General features: G+C 41.7%; 1 protein-coding gene across 1 annotated transcript in view; it reads left to right on the forward strand.

Moving 5' to 3' along the window:
- Positions 1-22,506, forward strand: part of CACNA2D3 (calcium voltage-gated channel auxiliary subunit alpha2delta 3) — an 850,367-nt gene that overhangs the window by 567,970 nt on the left and 259,891 nt on the right. The window lies entirely within an intron of this gene.

Raw genomic sequence — 22,506 nt, forward strand, 5'->3', positions numbered from 1 at the left:
AAATAAGAAGATATATGTGTAACTGCTTATTTTTACAAACTAAAAAATATTAGAGTAAATCAGAAACTAATAAAACTGGTGATCAACACAAAGTGGGAGAGGGTGCAGAGGAGAAGGAATTGGGGAGGGAGGATTCCTTTTTGCACAGTTTTGACTTTTGAAAGCATGTTGATGTTCTAAGTACTCAAAAATTAAAGCAATAAGAATGGGGGAAAATCTAAAAGTGAATACAAACAGAACTAAATAAATCCAACAGTATTTCAAATGAATAACAAAATTACCCAGAAAACCAGAAATAAAAGAACTAATCTTTTGAATATAGTAGTAACATACAATATTAAATTTTGAACATACTTCCACGTCTACCCCTCAATTTAGGGGAGTAACAAAAAGAATTGCAAATAAATTTTAAACTCCTTTTGGTGTCATTTGTGATAATATGGGTATAGCAGTTCTTAAGCTATTTTGTGAGCATTTTGGGATTGAGCAAATGTATCTGAAGATAAGGCAGATACCTATGGGATTAGACTGGATTAAAAGTATTAGGACAAAATTCCAACCCTGTCTTTCAAAAGGACCTTGAAGCAGTGGTACCCAAATAGCAATGAGCTCATCCAATAGCCAGATCCTGGCTTCCAGAAACCACTCCTCGCCAAAGCAAACAGGGCTCCTTAGAGAAATTGATTACTAATTCCAGGCTGGAGCAGGGAAGGTACCAAAAAGAAAAAAGTCTGGAATATTTTGTACCAGAAACTTAGGAAGTGCTCAAAACAGTAATATGGTCATGTCAAAAGGACACAGGAATCAGCTTAAAGAGACTCTCATTGGTCAAACTGGGACAATTTGAACTTCAAAATAAATGACCATAATGGATTATAACTTGTTGAATAAGACAGAAATCCACTGTCCTTACTGATAATAAATAGATAAACCTAAAACAGATGAACAAAATAGGCAAGTAAGTGGATGGGAAGGGCTGCAATGTATAATGGAATGCAGACTGGTAAATGTGCAGGGAGTGATGGAGTTGGAAAAATCACCAGTTTGCGACCATTTTAGCGTACACTGGCTAGGGCAAAGGCCATCAATGGATGCTAAATCTAGGGGGAAAGTTTGATGATGAGCAGGATATTTTTATGGTCTCAAAGTGCTTCCCCAGAGATTTTTCATTAGTTGTAAGGGGGAAAAGTAGTATCTAAACAGTAGGATACTGAATACGCTGTCTAGTACACTATAGAATGGGAGAATCCCAGCAACCTATGGGTGAGTCCTCAAAATTAGCATCAACAATGAGAAACGCATGGATATTGTGTGCTTGCAGAGTGCTGTGGCCAGGCATACATGCCAGGCAACCATGACCTGAAACTCGTGGTGAACACAAACTCATGGGGAGGATCAAGCTTTGTATTAATGTGATGTCTTGCTTTAGATAATGTTAATAACTTAAATCAGTAATTGTATTAGATTTACTAGTTGCATACATGCATATATATGTTTATATATAGGAGGTACATAAAGGAGAGGAGGAACCCATTGCTACTCGGGCTTTTCCACAAAAGAACTCTTGACTGCAGAGGCAAGGTAGATGGTCTGGAATAGCTGCAGAGGAAATGTCTCTGAAGTCTTATGCTTTATCTTAAACATTTACATGAAATTTGCACTCTGTGCCATAATCACCCTTACTTTTAAATAAAATGTTTTAAGTGGCTCATTATTGAGTAAAATTGGTATGCCACAGTGACAGCTCATTTTTTCCACCTCTTCAAGAACTCTTTGAGGTTCATAAAACTAAACTCCCAGAATCTGGTTATCCCTAAAATGATTGCTCAGCATTGTCACTATGCTTTCCTACTGCTGCTGTTGTATCTTTGCAAATGGCTCTGGTAAAGAAATCCCCTGGTAGAATGTCCTGAGGGTTCCTTCTCATCTTGACAGTGTTTAAAACCTGTTGGGCTAGGGAGGACATTGGGGACGCTGTCTTCCTCTTTACGGGGCCTGTTGGGTGAGGAGAAAGCAGCTGTTGCCCTAACAGGTGCCTCTGACCAGGAAGCAGCAGTCTCTTGGAACTCCCCATCTGGGTGTGTCTTCTGCCAGGGCAAGGACAAAAAATTCTGTCATTTATATGGAGTGAAAATAGGATTTACATGCTGGACTCATCTGCAGAGTCCACATTCTGAGATGAGCCTACCAACTCTGGAACCACCCAGAAGATGAAGGAGGACATCTGCAGTTTCGAGCTCATGACTGTCGTGACACATCCAGGACGGTCCCAAGCCAGCAGTGCCCTAATGTGACCCAGCTTGCAGTCGTGAAAGAGACCAGCCTCCAGGAGCACTTGGCGTTGGGACTAGTGATAGACCCTGTTTTAAGAACCTGATGTTCTGGTGGGGTTGGTAGCTCTGGAATTTTTTTGATATTTAAACATATTTATAATCTACCTTAGTTTATTAGTGAAGGGCACTGAATTTAGAGTTAGAACAACAGCCTGGGTTTGAATGGCATATCTATTCCATATTAGCTCTGTGACCTTAAGCAGGCTACTTAGCCTCTTTAAGTGTGGTTTTCCTCATTTATAAAATGGGGATAAAACCTGCCTTCCAGGGTTGACTCTAAGGATTAAGTGTCTGTGCTTAGTGAGAATGCAATAAATGCTACCTATCGTCATTTCCCAACTCCAGGAAATCCAGTGTGAATTTATCTCCTTGGCTGAGGGAAGTTTTTAAAAATGCTATACTCTCTTTTCTTTGAGCTGGGTCTCACATAGTAACCACAACATGACTTATACCTTTTTGATAATAGAATTTGGTACTCAAGTATGATGAGTACGTTGGAAGCACTGTTTGTCTAGAGATGCTTTTTAATTCTTTGGAATTCATTTTGCTGTAATTATGTGTTTTGGGCCAGGCACTAATCTGGGGGTTGTTGCCTGGGTCAGTGTCCCCAGAGAAGACTGGGGATTGTGCTGAACCGGCTGGGAAGACCCCTTCCACCCCCAATAGCCCTATCGAGGACAGTACTTGCGGAATTGCCCAAAAAAGGCAAATATGGTAGCAGCCCTCTTGAGCAACTGCAGCTGAACTGACTCAGTGTCCTCTCTTTGCTCTGTAGCAGTTGGTGCCTGTTGCCCCCTTCTGGACGTTTGGCCTAGAGGGCCATTCTGATACAAGAAACATATGTCTGTTCCCCCGACTTGAGTTGCAAGCTTACTTGAAGCTTACAGTTATCTTCATTCCCAAACCTATTGATGTCAGTTGTAATTTTATCATGATTCTGTAAATTAATTAAATATTATTTAAATCAATGAATTGGGAATGTAAAAAGAAAGTCCTTGCATCTGTGAATATGTAAATGAATGCCTTGGAAAGAATCTAAAGTTGCTAAAAATTACTACTGTGTTAAGTATGGGCAAAGCAACCGTGAAAGACTGGTGAGGAAAAAAATCTCCCCTCCATTCAGAGGAAACTGACACTTAATTTTTCTTTCCTTATTTCTATAGGGTAATTTGCCTTGATTTGTTTGTATCATCCTAGGTTGATGAGGTGGATCTGGGGGCTGGGTTAGTGTCTGCTTCCTGTCTTACTGTCTTTTGGTGGCTTCTGGGAGCTGTGTGCTCCATGAAAGAGAATGATTTTCCCAGACATAGAGAGAAGGGTCCCTAACTGATACGTGAATAGTTGTGATTCTGAGGCTAAAACTTGGGACATGCTCCTGTGATGTGGACAAGCGATGTTGACATCACCTGGATGGCAGTGCTAGTTCTCTATTGCTGTGCAACAAATCAGCACAGACTTAAAACAACACAAACGTATTATCTCAAGCTTCCCGTGGGTCCAGGGTCTCGTAGCTAGATCCTCAGCTCAGGGGCTCAAAAACCTGCAGTAAAGTGTTGGCCGTACTGCACGTCTCATCTCAATGTCTTCCTCCAGGCTTCTTCAGAGTGTTGACAGAATTCAGCTCCTTGCTATCGTGGGACTGAGGTCCCCACTGTTGGCTGTAGACCACTCTTAGCTCCCAGAGGCCACTGAAATTCCTAGCCACGTGGCCCCTCTAGGCAGTCACACAATGCCGTTTACTTTCTTCCAGGCCAGCAAGAATGCATCTCTCCGATGCTTCACCTTCTCATAAAAGTTTCTGGGATCAGCTCAGGCCCACCCAGGATAATCTCTCTTTTAATTAACTAGAAATCAATTGATTAGTCGCCTAATCATGCTATTGATATCCCATCATACCCACACTCAAGAGGAGAGGATTTCATGGGCATGTACTTGTTGGGGACAGAAATCTTGGGGGCTCTTTTGAACCCTGTCTATTGAATCAGCCTCTGTCTGTGTGCTCCAGTGTGAGAGGGAAAGACAATGCCAGAAAGAAATGCAACTGTATCTCCTGCAAAGTCTCCATCAAGAGAAAGTTTTGGGATAACCATGTCCGTTCTGCATTAGAACATCATTTGTAAAGCTTTTCTGCCTTAGAACATTTGTGCTTACCCCTGATGTTTCAAGGAGGGGCCTCCAGGAGGTTCTCTTTGCTCCAGTGTAGTGTGAACGTAGCTTTGATTCCTTTAGGAATCAGAAAATCTGCGATCTGCTGATTTTTATTATTTCTACCAAATACTAAAGAAGTAGGTATTTGTTGATTAGTAAATTTGGACACTTGTACCCGCAGGCTGGCTTAATGTGGTCTAAGTCTTCTTTCTCCTTAATTATCTGGGCAGTTAAGGCAAAAGGAATTCTTGTTTGCTTGACTCATCAGTTATTATGGCTGAAAACCCAGTAGCAACAAATATAATTGATTTAATTCTTAAAGGAATAGCTTAAAATGACTTGTGAGTGTGGTGCTTTCCCTTTTTATTAATTATAAATCGGTTCATACTTGGTCTGGACAAGTTTAAGATGAAAGTTTAACTGTGAACAGAAGCTGAGTGTGGATTCTTGCACTGAGAGCCAAGGATTGCGTTTAACCAAGCCTGATTCTAGAACCAGAGACTGACAGAACTTCCTTTCAGGGCCCATCCTCCCTGCTTGTTGCCACCAGTCTGATTAAATATTCTGTTTCCCTGCTTGGCTGTACTATTCAATTTGCTTTCCTGGTGAAACACAAATAAATGAATTAATCTTAACAACATTAATTATGTTTAATCTAATAAGATCTCATGTATTAATTGTCAAAACAGCAAACAGCAGAATTCTGAAGTTCATAGGCTTCTCATCTGAATACAAGTCATGCATAGTCATTATCTCTTAGGTGCAGAGCAAAAAATCATTAACAATGGAATTTGTTCCATTTTGTAAGCAAATCACTTGTGCTTTGCAGTTGGGTCTTAATCAGCTTGGGAACGCTATCCAACTTGCTGTGCACGGTAGAAGCAGTAGTAAGCCTAGGAAGCATCAGCATTCCTGATCAACCCCTCCAGGGGAGTTTACATAGACCACAGTGACACACAGAAGGGAAGCAGAGAAGTCTTTTAGAAACAGTGGGAATGTGACCATTTAAAATAATGAGAATTCATTACCAAGCCCTCCTGCCCCTCCCATTTGCTGGTAATACAATTCTGTAGGCAATTTGTAGGAGCTTTCAAACCAGTTTAGTTGCATTTGCAAATTGGACGGGTATCCCTCCTCCTCACCCCCCACTAAGTCCAACTTGGAGAAAATGCTTTGCATTTGATAAATTGCACATTTGTTTCAGTTCCCCATCTAGGAATGGCACCTAGGCCGTTTAGGAGTCGTTTGGGTGATTGCTTTAAGCTACAACCTCTTACTGCCTTAGAAGCAATTACTCAGGGGTCAAAGCCATCCTAAGGAATTTGTTGGGGCTTGGAAATTGAATTTACAGTATTTTCCCAAGATATTGCTGCGTATCAAAGTTCAAATCATCAAAACAAAGAGATACACGTAAAGAGAAACATAAACCATCCTGCTGGGTTGTAGAACTGAGAATGCCATCTGCATTACATGGCATGGAGGAAACTGATTACGTTGGGACCTCTATTTCATAGCAGATGGGTTCATTAAATTTAATAGCCTCCAGAGCCTTTAGAAACCGTGTTAAAAACATGTGGAGCATGCTGTGACACTTCACTTCTGGCCCTGCAGTCATTATAACTCTGGCACAGACTATAAATATTACAGTACTTTATTTCCATTGAAACAGACTACTATTGTAATTATTTTTTTTTTGCCAGGAGATGCTGATGTTAAAAATATGAGTGCATTCCTAATTTTTTGGTACTGCTTATATCCATCCAAATATTTTCCTCTTCCATTTGATTCTATTCAATAGTTTTTTTTCTGAGCTTAACCATTTTTTTCTTTGAGTTGGTATTATAAAACTATGAATCAATGGCATAAAATTATTATCTTCAGAAAAGATGTTCTAACATTCTATATGGAGACAGCTTAGGGCTGAAAATGAAAAATATTTTTAGATTTCAGGTGTTTATTGTTGTTTCTGCTTTTATAGTTTAATGATTTGCAACTGTCTATAATGAAAGAACAGCCTCTATCCTTTGCCATACAGAAAAGGATAAGATCATTAAGCCTGAATAATCATATAGAATGATGGATTATTAACACTCTTTGTTTATAAGTCACAGCTCTCAACTCAAAGTAGCAAAGGTCAAAAGGGGAATTTATTGACTCTTGGAAGCAGGATATCTATGTAGTTCTGTCTTGAGGCATGACTAGATTCAGGGGTGAAACCCATATTATTTTGACTTGTTCCTTGGCTCTGATTGGCTTAATTCACAGGCAGGCTCTCTTTATGTGGTAGAGAAATCAGCCAGGACTATGGATAACAGATACATAGGAAAGAGTCTGGATAGGAGGAAGTGCCTGGAGTCTGAAGGGGTTGGCATTTCTAGACCTCTGAGTTTCTATCTAAGGCTTCTGCAAGTTGCAGCCCATCTGGGCTCTAACACTAACTCTCAGGAGCATGTCTTCTTTCTTGTTCTCTGAGCCCTGGGCTCATAGCCTCCTTTTAGCCCCAGTTGACCCAACAAGGGTCCCCCAATCCTGTCCCTGCCATCCACCCCCGGTATCCTCGGTGCTGCTGTTCCTCCCCCCTCCACCCCTGCTGCATGGATGGTAGGAGCCCCTCTCCTTACTGCCTTCTGAGAGCTGAGGAAGGCATTTTGACCACCACAACCAAATCTGCACTGCCTTTTCCCCCTTCGTGGCCCAGATATTTGGGCAACTTAGATTCTCAGAGCTGATTCTCATGTTTTGACATGGTTTAGACTAAAATGAACACATTCCTCTTATTATCAGCATGAAAAGCAATTAAAATAATCCCAGAGAATCAGCCTGTGGTTTGAAATCAGCTGCCAATTTCTCTTCTCTTACTGTGCACAGGATTTTCTCCATGTGAAAAATTTAATTCTTTTACCTCTATTCCATAAGAATTGATGTGCCAAATGTGAATGTATTGTCTATGAGGCTGTGGCTCAAAGATACCGTGGGTAAGAATATTTTACCTGACTTGGGCTCTTAACTGGCTTCTGTTTGTTTCAAAGCGGCAGAGGATCACTCCTGACCCTTCACGCCCACTTTCGAGGGAGATGGCAATCCGGGGGTCCTCCCAACTTCATTCTGCTGGTAGTACATGCTCCCTTTAGATGTCCAGACCAAACATGATGCTCAGTGCCAGTTCCTCGGGGGAAATTCTCTCTTGTTCTGAACAAAGAAAGGAAAAGCAAAGGCAGTAGTTTATTCAGGCAGAAGGAACATGCTTTCAAATCGATTTCCATTATGCTTAATCAAAAAATCTGGAACATCAACATCTTTTCTGGTTGATGGGAACAATTATTAAACACTCTTGTCATTGATTTCCCTTCTGAAATGATCAAATTAAAGGTGGCCCAAGATGGAGCAAGGGCAGCGTAGTCATCCCACAGTCTGTTTCCCTCTCGCTGAGCCCACTGTTAAAGGAGCATTTGTTTCCATGCGAAGGATCCTTCCTTTGAGAATCATGGGGTTGGTCAATGGATCTCCCATGGTGTTCCAACAGAAGGGTCCTGTGGGAAGCACTGTCCTCACAACATGCAAGGGCAGGATTATCGTGGGACCACATTAGATGACTTTTTCTGTCTGCCTCTGAAAAATATTTGAAGACCTACTTTGAAAGAGTTGCATAAATAGTTAAGCTATTTGAACTGTCAACTAGTAAATTAGAGGATCTAAAGTGTCAGTAGAATTACCAATGGCCCAAACCCCTCTAGGGAAGCCTAAATTCAAAGATTTGAAGCCCTTGATAGCCTGGCTCCAAGTCTTCCCTTCCGACTTGGCCTTTCTCCACTCAGTGCTTCCATCCAGCCTTACCCTACTAACACAGTCACAGTTTCGAGACCCACCACTGATGTTCTCTCATACCTAGACGACTGCACATGCTGTTCTCTCTTCAGGAAGCAGCTGCATCCTCCTACCCTATTTGGAAGCCTCTGGGCTTATCCTTTGCTCTCAGTTTCATCATTAGCTCCTCTGACCTCTTTGGATGGACCCCCAGTCTAGAAGGAGGTGGGCATTCATGATGTGCTTCCAAAGCACTATCCTAGAACTTCTTGTCCTACATATCCAGAAGTCCAAATGTATTTTTTCCCCACCAACTATAAACTCCTGAGGAGAGGGATGGTGTCTGGTTCACTGCGGTGTCCTCAATATAGGGTTGGGCATGTAGTGGGTGTATGCATACATTTCTGTGTATATATCTCATAGAATCAGAGATCTTAAGGTTGGAGAGCAATTGAAAGTATCTAAGTTTTGTAGCTATTTGGTAAGGAAATGGCATTATCTCCAACATTTCATTGAGCATGTTGCATACCTGCTCAAGGCTATCTTTGTTACACACATGGTCAATGGATTCATCTTCACTGTGTGACTGGGCTTCTCTCTCAGGTATCCAACACCACCAACCCAGTGAAGCATTTGCCACATACTTCAGAAAGGTCTGAATTCATGAGTCCGTGCTTTAAGGAGCTAAGATAACTGCATTCTGAATGGCAAAGGTGGTTTATTATCAGCTGTGTCATTGTTAAGATAAAATTGAAGCCACTTTTTTGCATCGTATCTGGTTGTTGGGTATATAACGGGCATTCAGAAAATTCTTGAAAATAATCCCTTGTGGTTGTTTTGCATTTCCTGGCTTCTACTGTGCTTTTCTGTAGATTGCCTCCCAGTGTCTCACTGTGGTCACCACAGCCTTCTGCTGACTACTCTCCCTCATGCTCATGTCAGCCACGCTGGTCAACTTTTTAGTTGCTTGAACACCCCAAACTTTCTCCCTCCCCTGGGCTTTTGAACATGCTTCTCCTTCTGAACTGGAGAGGCTGCCCTCCTGCTCTGCTCCTCTCCTGGGGAAGAGGCTCTGTCCCATGCCTCATGCTCTGTATCTCAGCTAAAATGTCACTCCACATGTGCCCATGGACTTTCCACCTCGAGTCCCTACAGGTTTCCTTCATAGACATTACGGTCATCTATCATTATTTTAATTAAGTGCTTTGATATTTTAATTTTCCCCTCTTTAAAAATTCTTTATTGTCTGACTCACCGACAATAATGTAGGACTGGGGCAGAGTCTGTGTTGTGTCTCTATAACACAGCACCGTGCCTGGCACAGGGTGGGTACTCAGGATTAACTCAGAGAGACTTAGTGGCTTGTTCTTACTCCTATCACCGGTCTTTTTTAGTACTCACTACAGTTTGTTTGTTCCTCCCACTCTACACTGTACTTTCCTAAAATGGTGCAATGAGATCTCAAGAATTAGAGAATAAATAATAAGGAATATTGGCTACAACAAGGAAAGTGGTACCAAGATAGAGTTTAAAATTGTCACTGAAATACATTTGTCATATTTGCCTTTGTTTTTGAAAACCTAGCTGAAGAGTCAAGTTCAGATCTGAAGCAACTGGTTTTTATGAATGCTACCTTCATCTAAGTGGCAGTCACTGATTTCTAGATGGAAGAATAGGGAAATTTGGGGGGTGAACCAGATTTCTGCAACAGTCCTTTTCTATGCATGTTGAATACGATATGTTGGGAAAAGGGTTGATTGCTTAAGGCACATTGTTTACACTATATTACTTGGGTCTGATGGAAAAGTTCCTAACAGTGGTTTTCTTGCTAAAGACATGGTTTATGGAGAAGTGTGGAATGTGATTTTTTGGTGGGGCATCATCATAATTTAGGTGGACTCCAAAGAAACTTGATATTGGGAGAGGCCGGGAAAACTATTCAGGTCCATGAAGCTTCTTTAGTGTTAGCTCTCAGTTCTCATCAAATTATAAATACTATCTGCTTTTAATTACTGTCCTTATTCAGGCCAAGCTAATTACTCCAGGCCAGACTAGAAAGGAAAATTCCCAGAAAGTCTGATATCATGATAGAATGGCAGTTGTTTCCTAAAGAAGATGCTAAGAAATCCTTAATGAATTAGCGTTTCAATTTTTGCAACAGAATACTAAGGGAATGAGGGGAAGAAATCGTGGATTTTTGGCAGCTGTTCACCGTCATAATGCCTGACAATCTGCTTCTTATTTAGTTTTCTGTTATATAAAAGCGTGGAATTCTCAAGTTAAGAAATATTGATCACTGCATGACAATACATATGTAACAAAACTGTATTTTGTTAAAAAAAAACCTGTCCTTTTAAAATGAGATTACTATTTTGTTATTAAAATGTGTGGGTCTTTCGACTTAGAAAGTGCCGTGGTTTTGCTAAACACAAGTTATTTAAAGGTTAAAATAATCTTAATTTTAACTATTAATATAATTAAAAACAGATTTTCAACCAAGTACAACTGAATGCAAACAAGAACCAACTTGGAAAAGAAAACTGGTGGCTGGGAATGCGGGAACGCATCAAGGGCTGTGCCTTGGCCGCGGTACATGCATTCACAGCGGCCTTTGCTGCACTGGCAGAGCCATACATTTTTGTAAGGTCTGCTGATTTCCCCAGACTTTGTGGAATCTAGATCAAGTTTGTCCATTTCCCATTTCTCTTGGGATGATCATCCAACATAGGGCTGAATTAGGAGAGCTCAGAATGTGTGGGCTTTACAGTTCTCTTCATAAGCTAGATTGCCCCTTCTCTGCCTGTAGCTGGCCAGCAAACAGGAGGGTCTACTCTTTGGGCATCGATGTTCTGAGTACACTTGTGGAAGCCGATGTAGGGTGACCTAGTTCATTGACCAGACACCTACTGAGCTAAGGGTCAGTCCCTATACTGGGCACCAGGGCATCATAGTTTTCATATTTAGGAAATACAGTTTAAGTCCCTACAGTGAACCATCCCAGACAATCAGGTAACTTACAGCTGTTAAATTATTTTGGCAGTTATTGGTATCTTCCAACGTTTATCAGTGAGGCTGTAAGTCCTTCCCTCACAATCTTATTACCAGGTTGTGGTGAAAACAAGTCTCAGGCCAATTCTCCTGTCCATGTAAACATTTATTAGCAAGCACACATGAAAGCCAACTGCTCTGAAAGCTCAAGAAAGTCCCAGCTCTCTATCCTTTCAGGTGTTCCCATAGCATCTTGCATCAGAGCAAATGTATTATTTGCAGGAGTTGGTTAAGCTTCTATTTGGAGTCAGCAACTGAAGGCAAGACTATTTAAAAATCCAGCCAAGGGCATTATTCCTAAAGATAGAGCCCCCAAAGTCCTTATGCGGGTTCATGTAGAGAAAGGCAAGGCTTCTGCAATATATTGAAACAAACCACAGGGTGAACATCTCCAATTTTACCAGTAGGAATTCATTTCTAATATCCATTATGGTAATTGACAAAACTTCTGGTGTTGAACAGAGATAAATAGCTATAGCACATGTAGTCTTTTGCTTACTAGCTGGAAGATGTATTCCTGATTAGGGCAATGAACCACCTTTGAGATACAGATTAAAATTAGCGTTCACATATCACAACATCTATGCTGAAGTGTTCTATAGTAGATTACATATCACATAACAGTTCTATATTATATACTCTCAAGGTTTCTTTTTTGCTAAATGGAAGTAATTACGGTGCTGATCTCATGGAGTTGTGAAGATTAAAAAAGATAATGTTGTTTAGCACCATGCAAAGCCTATAGCAAGTGCTCAATAAATGCTAATCATTATTATCTAGAAATTCAGAATAACATCACTTATTGTTCCATACAGAGTCTTATGGAATGAATTCTGCCTTCCTTTTATTTTGGACTTGGGCAAATGCTGACACTCTCCAAAAGAACGGGGAAAAGATTGGGCCATGCACATATTTTCCTTCCCAGCCTGGCATCCAGAGTCATCATCGTCACCATTTGTAGTCATGACCCCTGCTCTGGATAGTGTGTCCAGCTTGTCCTGCCTACAGATTCCATGCCATGCTAGGGATTGAGAAGAAAAGCAGCAAACAAAAAAGTCTACTGATGTCATTGCCTCTGCTAGTCTCAGAAGACTTTATGGCTGTATCATTTAGAAACGACTAGAGCAAGAAGTAATTACAATGCGGGAATCTGCTGTGCTCCTAATCTCGCCCTATGGCCAGCCAGTGTGAACCAGGAAGCGTGGGAGGAAGGCTGAGCTGTGAAAATTGATGACTCTCTTCAGAAGCCTCCTTCCCCACAGAGCAGTAGGGCAGGCCTCCTCTGAGCAGCACAGCAAGGATAACTGGGATGCTAAGAGCCATCACTGTGGGGCAGTTAAAATGCACATCACACCCTGTGCTCAATGCTTTTGCATCTCTGTCAGGTGGGTCCTATTATCTCCATTTTCCAGATAAGGAAGTGAGGCTTAGAGAGATTGAGAAATTTGCCCAACGAGATGGGATAATTAGTGGAACAAATAGAATTCAACCTGGGTCATCTGCCTGGGTGTGAGACTGTGCTCTTAGATTCCATGTTACCCACGGGAAGTTCTCCCACATATATGTATGTGCTCTGATCAGGGACAAGCCCAACAGCCTGCTTTAAGGAGGTGCTGAGGTCTTTAGAATGCCTGATGGGAGATTAGAAATATTGTTCCTGTTCCCACAGACCTGAATTATATCACTTCTACTGAATTTGAAAAACCCCACAGTTCCTACTTTGAGATGTGAAGATGCTAGAGCCTGACTTATGTTCCCCATAGCCCTGGCAACCCAAGATAGGAAACTTCAAATTTTGCAATATGTATCTCTTCCATGGAGAGTTCTCTGTGCTATATTAAATGACAGAAGGAAAACTCAGCTCATCATACTTGTAAAAGAAACCACAGCATTCCTGGGTTTAAATCTTGAGTCATAACAATTCTATTTGATGGGCTTTTAAATATCCTAGAATTTGCATTTGGAATGTGTTATACATCACAAAAGGATTTTGATGGTGTTATCACAGCAAACACTGTAATCACATCCTATAATTTATATAACTCCAATTGCTGTCACTATGTCAAAAATCATGATATGTTATTCCTCATATACACAGCTTCTCTCCTGAAGGAAATTGAGGGTCCTGAATCAAACTCCCTGGGGGCCTTTTTAATGACTTTGTGCGCTAACTCTGTCCATCTTGATGGGTAGTCAGGCGAGTCAAGCAGCGGGTTAATAAGTAGATCAAAACTTCAAATACTCAGTTGAAAAAACCAAGGTGTCCTGAAGGCAGGCGGGGCAAGGGCAATGGAACCTCGGAACGGGAGCGAGTTTAGCAGTCTGGGAACCCCTGCATCACACCAAGCAGCAGCGATCTGTGGCTCGTGCTGGAGGCCTTCTGGGAGGCTATCTAATTAACCCTGTGGCCAAGAGTTTCTATGTCTTGGAAATCTTGCCTACGGTCTGAACCTCTGCACACAGACTGCTGGCCGGGAGGGCCGGGAGGAGAAGCAATGATATTGTCAGACTTTTTTTTTTTTTTAACTCTCTTTTTTCTACCCCCAAATAATCACTTTAAGTTGTTTTTATTTAAGACAAGATGATCAAATTTAACCTCTTCTCTCCATGCGCAATCACTTCCAAACATTTATCTCCAAAATCAGTCCCTCATTCAAAGCGAGCACCAGGATTCCTTAGGAAAGGATTTGGGGCCATGAGGATATGAAAGGGGGGTGGTCCAGGGCAGAGTTGGAATGAAAGAGAGCACAGTACAAAATTGCTCTGTAGAAGAAAATGGGACAAATGAAAAAGGCAAGTTTGCCTCCTGGGAGAAAAGGGAGCAGCAGACTGCGTGAGTGGGCAGGGGGCCTGATTCCAGACGGGCAAAGTGACTTGGGATCTTTTCAAGAGCAAGGGTAGCTCTTATTTAATTTCATATTATTTGCTTTGCTCCATTATAACCCCTGCATCTTACTGACAGTCCACCACATTTTCACAAAGGCCTCCAGAGAGTGGTTTTGGGAGGGAATCGTGGAAAGTTCTAGTTTTGTATTACACATCTCTACACTCCCTGGAGGGGGCCAGGGAGTGTGCATTTAGGATGGCCAGGTAGTGCACAGACAGAACAGATCCAGCAGGGGCTCAGAACACGGGTGGCTGCAGATCTGTAAACACCATCCTTCCCCAGGACTCCAGCAGCCACCAGCAGAGCCATGGGGCCTCCTTCTACATGGGATTGGTTGGGGTTAGTTATAGCTAAATTCCATTGTTGGGATATCTTGGCTGAAAGATATGTTTCTGCCAGAAGTTCAGTAGGTTATAAAATGCAGAAAAAGGATCAGGAGACATCATTTTTGGTTTTCTCTCTCCTACTATGTTACATAACATCTGCTTCTCAGCTTCTCCAAATGAAGAATGGGAAGATTGGCCTAGATTAGAAGATTTCAAAATCTGACATCCAGTCCTGTGAATTTCAAGCCGTCTATGATCCCTCTCGTCAAACTTGTGCATGCACAGGCACATGTATGGTTTTCGGGTTTTTGTTTCTTTTTTCTTTTTTTGTTGGAGGAGGCTATCATTCTTCAAAACGTTAAGAACCACTGGAATAGATCTTTTATGTTTAGTCTAGCTATATGGGCCTGTCTCTGTTTCGTTGTAAATTGCTTCTATTCATCTACCTAAATGGCAAGCGGAATACGTGAATTATTTCCTGTAGGGACATCCAGAAGCCAATAAGCCTGAATGCAGATCCTGCACAGCATGTCTTATTATCCAGAGAGTCATGAGACTAAGGAGAGAGACAGGCCCACTGGATACAGCCTGGGTTGGTATGAGAGAATAGTGGCCTAGAACCTTGCTATGTCTTGTTCTTGGTAAATGAGGCAAACACCTATATCATTAGCTTTTATTTTTTTTATTTCAGCTTATTATGGGGGTACAAAAGTTCAGGTCACATACGTTGCCCATGTAACGCCCATCCCCCCGAGTCAGAGCTTCAAGCGTGCCCATTCCCCAGACAGTGCGCATCGCACTCATCATGTAGTTATACATGATGAACACAAGTTCTTCTATTGAATCCACTCTCAAAACACATTTCAGATCTTTTCCCTTCTTGCCATTTGCAATATTCCATCACCCTCTCTCCTGCTTGGAACATCCCTGTAGACTCCAAACTGCTCTCCTGGGTCCACTCTTGCACCTCCAGGCTCTCCCCTGCCTTTCTTTTGGTTCCTGGGAGGTAAGCACCCAGCCACCATCTGCCATCACGGCCTTCACTGTTTCCTGAATAGCTCTCACTTAATCTTTGGGTCTCAAATTACAAATCTCTTCTCTGAATCGCCAAATAGAAAGGGGCCACCTATTACTCTCTTATAGAACCACTTTTTATTCTCAATAGCACTTAGCATAGCTTATGATATATTACTTTGATTATTTTTAAAGTTATACATAGTAACAGAGTAAGGGTCACTAAAAAAAGTTAGGGTCACTAGCTGACTTATTTTTAAAACACTGCATTTCTTTTACCCAACACAGTACCACACAAATGGATGTATGAAAGAATGGCAAAATAGTCTCTACTTGGGGAAACACGACTTAACTCTTGTAATAGTTTAATCTATTTGTCTAATGCAGTCCTTCAAGTCTGTTTTGAAGTACTGCCTCCTCTGCAGATCTTCCCTGTTCTGGCTCCATGGCCCAGTTATCATACAGCTCAGTCATCTTTATTTAGTCCTGGGTCTCCCCTCTTTGTAAGAATCCCAGGACAGAACCATGCCTACGTCTCTTACTGCCACGTCTCTTTCCTGGCCCAGGAGCTAATGCTTTATAGATATTTAGTAGGGAGATAAATACCAAAGAACTATGTTCTTAGTTCTGATAGGTTTAAAACTAAAAAGCTTGTGAATGTCATGAGTTTATTAAATTATGACCCAGTTGATAAACAGTATGCAATTTCATACCCATCTGATCCATCCATGGTTAAAAAAAAAAAAAAAACCACAACTGATTTCACACATTGAATACTGAAACTGGGAACACATATGGTGACACCTCAAAAAATCTGCATCTTATATATCTTTGTATGTGGCTCACATACCCAATACTCATATGCATGTTCATTGTGTGATCGAGTGAATGAACACATGAATGTATGACTTAAACTTGCTGTCTTTTATTATATTAGATTTTCAAATTTTTGAACATGGAGATATGAAAGCTATTTGTTATTTGAAAGAACTCTGTGGTTGTTACTCAGTCATTTTAGTTAGCAACAAACAGAAAGATAAAAACAACCAAATTTTACCATTCCCACATGTGTCAGAGCTTTTCTCCTCTTGTGGGTGTTTCCCGGGCACACATATTTGAATGAGTATGCAGTACTCACAACACATTTAATGACAACTGCCTTGAGTTTCAGAGCAATTGAATTCTGAAATAGCTCATTTGAGTTAGTTATGGATAACAGGCTGTCAAATAACTATATTATCTGATTCTGTTGGGAAAAACCACCTTATCAGTCCAAACTCATTGCTTCATAAAATCTTTCAAGACCCCATGATTTATTAACTTAGGCCACCATTATAATTTTTTAAAAAAATATATAAAAGTCATGAATCTGTCAGTTTTTCTTAAAAATCTGGACTAGAAGCACAATTGATTTCTATGAATGAAACTGGAAGGTAGCTATCATAGGGGAGGAAAAATCTTTTCATCTCCCCTCTTACATTCAATGACTGGGGCTTGTCAATTAAACTGGCAAAAGACAGATTAATATGAGAAAGGTTTATTTCGTATGCATAGAGGGGGCCTCACAGAAAAGAAATCAAAATTCCCCAAATTAATTAGGCCTGGGAGCTTATATACCATTTTAACAATGGGTAATAAATTATGAGAAATGACAAGACAAAGGAAAATGGGTTTGGGCTTTGAGGGGTGGAAAATTGTGGGGAAGTAAATATATGGGGGAAACAAAGAGATGATAAGGATTATTTATTAATCTTTGCTATGTAGACACAAGTCAATGCTGTCTCCAATGATAAGCATCATCTCATCTTCCTGGTACAGGAGAGGGGAGGGAGGGCACCTTCACAAAGGGAAATTTATGCCCAACTTTTAGGCAGAAAGGGGAAGGGCAGAGAATTCCTTCTGCATCTGCTGTTTTTCAATTGCCTTCATCTCACAATAATCATTATGGCAAAGTGGCAAATTTTGGAGTAGCATATTCTAATTCCTTTTACTATTTATAGTCTCCTCCTTTTTCTTTCTTTCTTTTTTTTTTTTTAGCAATTTCCTACTCCTTGCTGTTGGTTTCTGATGGCAGCTGTTTTATACTGCTCCCAGCATACTGTTTTATGCAGTCCTCAACACTGTTACTACATTTATGTAAAGTTCCTTATTAATGGGCATCCTCCTGTATTCTGTGACTCCATATTTTCTTATATCTTTTAACCACCTGATCTCACCTATCAGTCATAATATCACTGTGGGCCATAAGGGTTTTGAAAATCCTTTTATAACTTTGTACCAGTGTTGGTCATTGGTGATCTTAAGGGAGGGTGCTCCACAAGGTAGTAATTCATTGTTTACAGCTTCTCCGCAGTCTCTTGAGGTGAGCGTGTTTGGCTAATTCCCCCAACTGGTTTTGCATGCTATTCCTTGCCTGTTTGTTCCGGAATGTGCCCCCACCACGCTGTGACTGAGCGTGGGGCAAAGTCTGTTGGGGTGCCCAGGCACCCCCGTGCCCTCAGGTCTCCTGATGGCTCCTTTGTGGAAACTGCCTGCCTCTAGTACCCGTAGGGAGAACGGGTCAGTGGTGTCTCATAAAATCACTTTTGAAATTCCCCAAATGAGGAGGAGTGGGAAGCCTGGGGATACTGAGGAATGACCTTTGTCCCTCTCATGGTGTTATCAGTGACCACACCCCAGAATTTCTGACACTCCTTGACAACTGCGTGGACATTGGGGAGAGAAGTTTGGAGACTGAGGTTCGAGCCTGCTCTGCCCCTCATTGGCTGTGTGCCCTTACGTAAATCACTTCCTTTTACCGGGCCTTAGTTTCTCTACCACATTGGGGCAGATGCTATATAAACTATAATATGTAACAAAGTTGCAGTGGCGATACTATGAATATTAAAAACATTCACATTAACATAACCATTGCAGGAATGACTCAGTGGACTGAATTTGCCCACAGTAAATATTCCTAAATATTCCATTCTGAAAGGTTTCTCCATCAATTCTCAGTAGCTGGTTTGTAGGAGACATTTAATAAGTTTTGTTGAATGAAAAAAACATACAGTTCCCTGGGTTCATGTATTACTGATTGAGCAACAAAAAATAATGGTAATAATTACAGCTACATTTATTGAATACTCAGTATTAGCCAGGCAGAGTTCAAAGAGCTTGACACATAACCATATGTCAAATATATTTCTAAAGAAACATAACATTAATATCACATTTAAATATAAAATTGAATATATCATTAAATATAAATGTGTAAGAGCCTTATAAGTGTCATTGTTATTCCTACTTGCAGATGATAAAACTAAGGCATTGAATAGCTGAATAACCTTCCCAAATATCCATTTTAAGGTAGTTTTTAAGTCCTTTGTGCAGTAGAATGTAAATATTTAAAAATAAAACCAGCGAATTATTTGAGCATTAAGGCATTTGTCCTGTGCCTGAATATCCCTAGTGTGTCCTTTGCTTAAACTCTGAGTGGAGTGACGTTGCAATTCCTCTATGGTCACCAAGTGGAGATTCCTGACACTGTGAAGGTATCATCATGTGTGGTGCTGAATAAAGTTTGTGAGCACAGCCAAACCCCAGTTCTCCGCACATTTGTTTGCACTGCCATATTCAGTAAGTAGGCAGGGAAAATCCATGGGACTGTGACCAAAATCCAACCGTTTCACCAAGCTTGTTTTCTGCCCCCTTAATGGTGAACCCATAGTTATTTGGGTGGGAATTTAATATGTCCTCTGATTCATTTACTTGTTACACATTAAATGGCTGTTTAGTCCTCGGTATATATGAATATATGAGTTGTCATAGCTTTCTTTAAAGTTTCTCTAAACCCAGGATGGATTATGGCGGCGTTCAGCGAGGCTGGCTTGGCTCACATCTGAAGTGAGCTGGGCTTAGCATGAGCTGGGGCTTGAGGATTCCTCAGCTTAGGCCCAGCTAGTTCAGGCAGCACAGAGCCCATTCCTTGGAGCCTTGAGATCCACCCTCTTGGTTCTCCCAAAGAATTGCAATATAGAGTTCCTGGAGGAGTCACGTAAACTTCTTGTGTAATGAGGAATGTTTTCACTTTCCTTCCTGCTAAGGTATCTGTGTCACTTATGAAGGTAGCCAGGTATACCATGCTAGTTAAGAACAGGGGTCTTGGAGCCAGAGGGCCCGGGTTTCAGTGCTCCCTTGGCCACTTAGCAGCTGTGCGATCTGGAACTACATGCTTAACCCTTCTATGCCTCTGCGTTGCCTTTATAAAAGGGGGATAACGATAGACTCTGCCTGGCTGGGTTGTTATCGGGGAGACCGATGTAGTGTCCTCTCTCAGGGACCCGCCTTCTACTTTCTCATCCTCTGGTTCTGCAGCAGCCAAAATAGGGTTGCCTGCTACTACTGCAAGGCAAGATCTAACATCCACCTACTGTTTAGCATCTGTGTCAGAAGGAAAATGTGCTCAGGAGCCAGGCTGGTGAAGTAAGGGTGTGGGTATAAGACGATGGGGGGAGGAGTCAGTGACCTATATATAGCAGTGGTCCCTTTTTGGCACTAGGGACCGGTTTCATGGAAGACAATTTTTCCATGGATGGGAGGGGAGGGGGTGGGGGTGGGATGGTTTGGGGATGGTTCAAGCACATTACATTTATTGCACAGTCAAACCTCTCTGCTAATGATAATCTGTATTTACAGCTGCTCCCCAGCGCTAGCATCACCACCTCAGCTCCACCTCAGATCATCAGGCATTAGATTTTCATAAGGAGCGCACAGCCTAGATCTCTCAAATGCGCAGTTTACGTAGGGTTTGCACTCCTATGAGAATCTAATGCCACCACTGATCTGACAGGAGGTGGAGCTTAGCAGTAATGCGAGCAATGGGGAGCAGCTATAAATACAGATGTTCACCCACTGCTCCACTGCTTACCTCCTGCTGTGCGGCCAGGTTCCTGACCCATACTGATGGACCCATACCGATCGGCTGCCCCAGGTCTGGGGACTGCAGATATACAGCATGCATGCACCATCTAAAGGTATTCATTTCATGAGCTTTAAAAATAGCTGATGGCTGAATGAAAGTCTACAGGCATATCTTCTAGAGGCTGGGAATCCCTTATGCCTGATTATGCCATTCACAACATTTTCTTTTCCTGTACTCAAGAACTCCAGCAGCTAGGATAGCAGCAGAACACATACCAGTCTCTCTATAATTAGAGCTCACCCTCCACGTTCATTGTTACTTGCACCTCTGTAGCCGGATCGTGCCTGACCCTGTGCTCCTAGTGCCTCGCTGAGCTGGCACTGCCTCCACGTGTCCTAAGTGCTGGGGCAGCAGCCCATCATCTAGAAGGGGCTTCTTTTTCTTGGCCGTGCTCAGGGGTCTTACTACTGCCAGGCAGTATCAGTCAAGGTGAAAGGGATTGCAGTCTCAGGCTGAATTTGACCTGAAAAGCCCCCCAGCCTCACAGTCAGAAATCCTGGCTTCTGTAGTATCTCCCGCTGCACACTCCTGACCAGCCCCCTGGCCTATGGCTACTTGGAGATTTTACTGTCTCATCTTTAATGCCTTCCTTGTATTTATATCTAACTTTCTGCTATGGATAGTCTATGGAAGTTCCTCAAAGAGGAAATTCCTCAGCAGAATGCCTGCACATGACAAACGGTTAGGAAACATGTCCTGATTAGTTGATTCTGTCTTATCTACATCACCAAGAATTTGCTAATGTTCACATGTTCCTGGCATTATATGGAGACTGACACAAAGCTGGTTACACCCATTTCTTGTTCTTATTCAACATTCAGTAGGGATAGAAAAGGTTGACAGCAGGTGTAAGAGCCACCCGAGACTATGGTAAGCAAGGGCAGACGTTGTTTGTATTCAGAACAGGTGCAAAGACAGAAATACGGAGGTGAAGTAGCACGGAAGAGAAATGCCAGCTCAGTTCATATGTGATTAGACACTTTCCATTTTTAGCCCCATAGCTTAAATTTGCATAATTCTTTTAAAAAGAAAAATTAATTATTTATGACTGTAGCTTTTAACCAAACTGTGAATTTAAAGTAATCACTCTGGGTAATTTAAATAAAATCTTTTCTGTAAACAGTTTATGCTCATTAGAATGAGAAAACTGTTGGTTTATTCAATTAAAAGGACATTATTGCCAGTTTGGATTCTCTCTCTTTTTTTCCCCACTTCAAAATAGAGGGCAGTCACATTGAGACAGATGGAACTTAATTAACTTGTCTCAAAAGTAACCAGATTTGGGGTTTGTTTTTTCCAATTTTAAGAAAGTTAGATTCCAAAAGACTTCAAAAACCAAACCACTATTTTAGAGCACTGAAAAGAAGTTCTTACCCTTTACTCAGACAGAAAGTCAGTACAGAAATAAGTTGGTTCCCTGGCAAACATGGGGGACTTCCACATGAGCCCAGCACTATTCAAAGATGATTCTAAGCAAAGCTCTCCCCTGCTGTGATCTACAAAGAATGCAAAAACAGTGACCGTGCTTGGTGCCCCTGTGTGGCTTTAGTGTCAGGTGAGGCTCTCTTCCCCCTGTGGGTGCTTCTGTAAGGGACACCATTCGCCATGTTAAAGAGGCTCTTCCAAGGAAGCCATCTGTATTTTCAGGATGCTGTTATCTTTTCGCTTACTGGTTAGTTCCCTGAATGTCCATGGTTCCAGGGAGTGTGATGCCTGAGCATTTTTCCAGAGCGTGTCAGGTGTGTGGCTCTACACTGACAGGTGAGCAGGTAACTGATGCCCAAGGTCCGTGTTGGGCCCTCCTACACTGAAATAAACAGTGGCTCTGACCGAATTGAGGTCAGAGGGCCCCTCTCATCCAGTCTCTTTGGTTCTCCTGCGGCACATAGAATTTTGTGACTCCACGGAGCAGAGTTCATGACCCACTGGTATAGACAGTAGGTTGTCTTAGTGAATCAGGTCTCTTAGGCTGTGACAGAAATC

This window comes from Eulemur rufifrons, chromosome 7 (assembly GCF_041146395.1).
Source record: "Eulemur rufifrons isolate Redbay chromosome 7, OSU_ERuf_1, whole genome shotgun sequence".
Classification (NCBI taxonomy): Eukaryota; Metazoa; Chordata; class Mammalia; order Primates; family Lemuridae; genus Eulemur; species Eulemur rufifrons.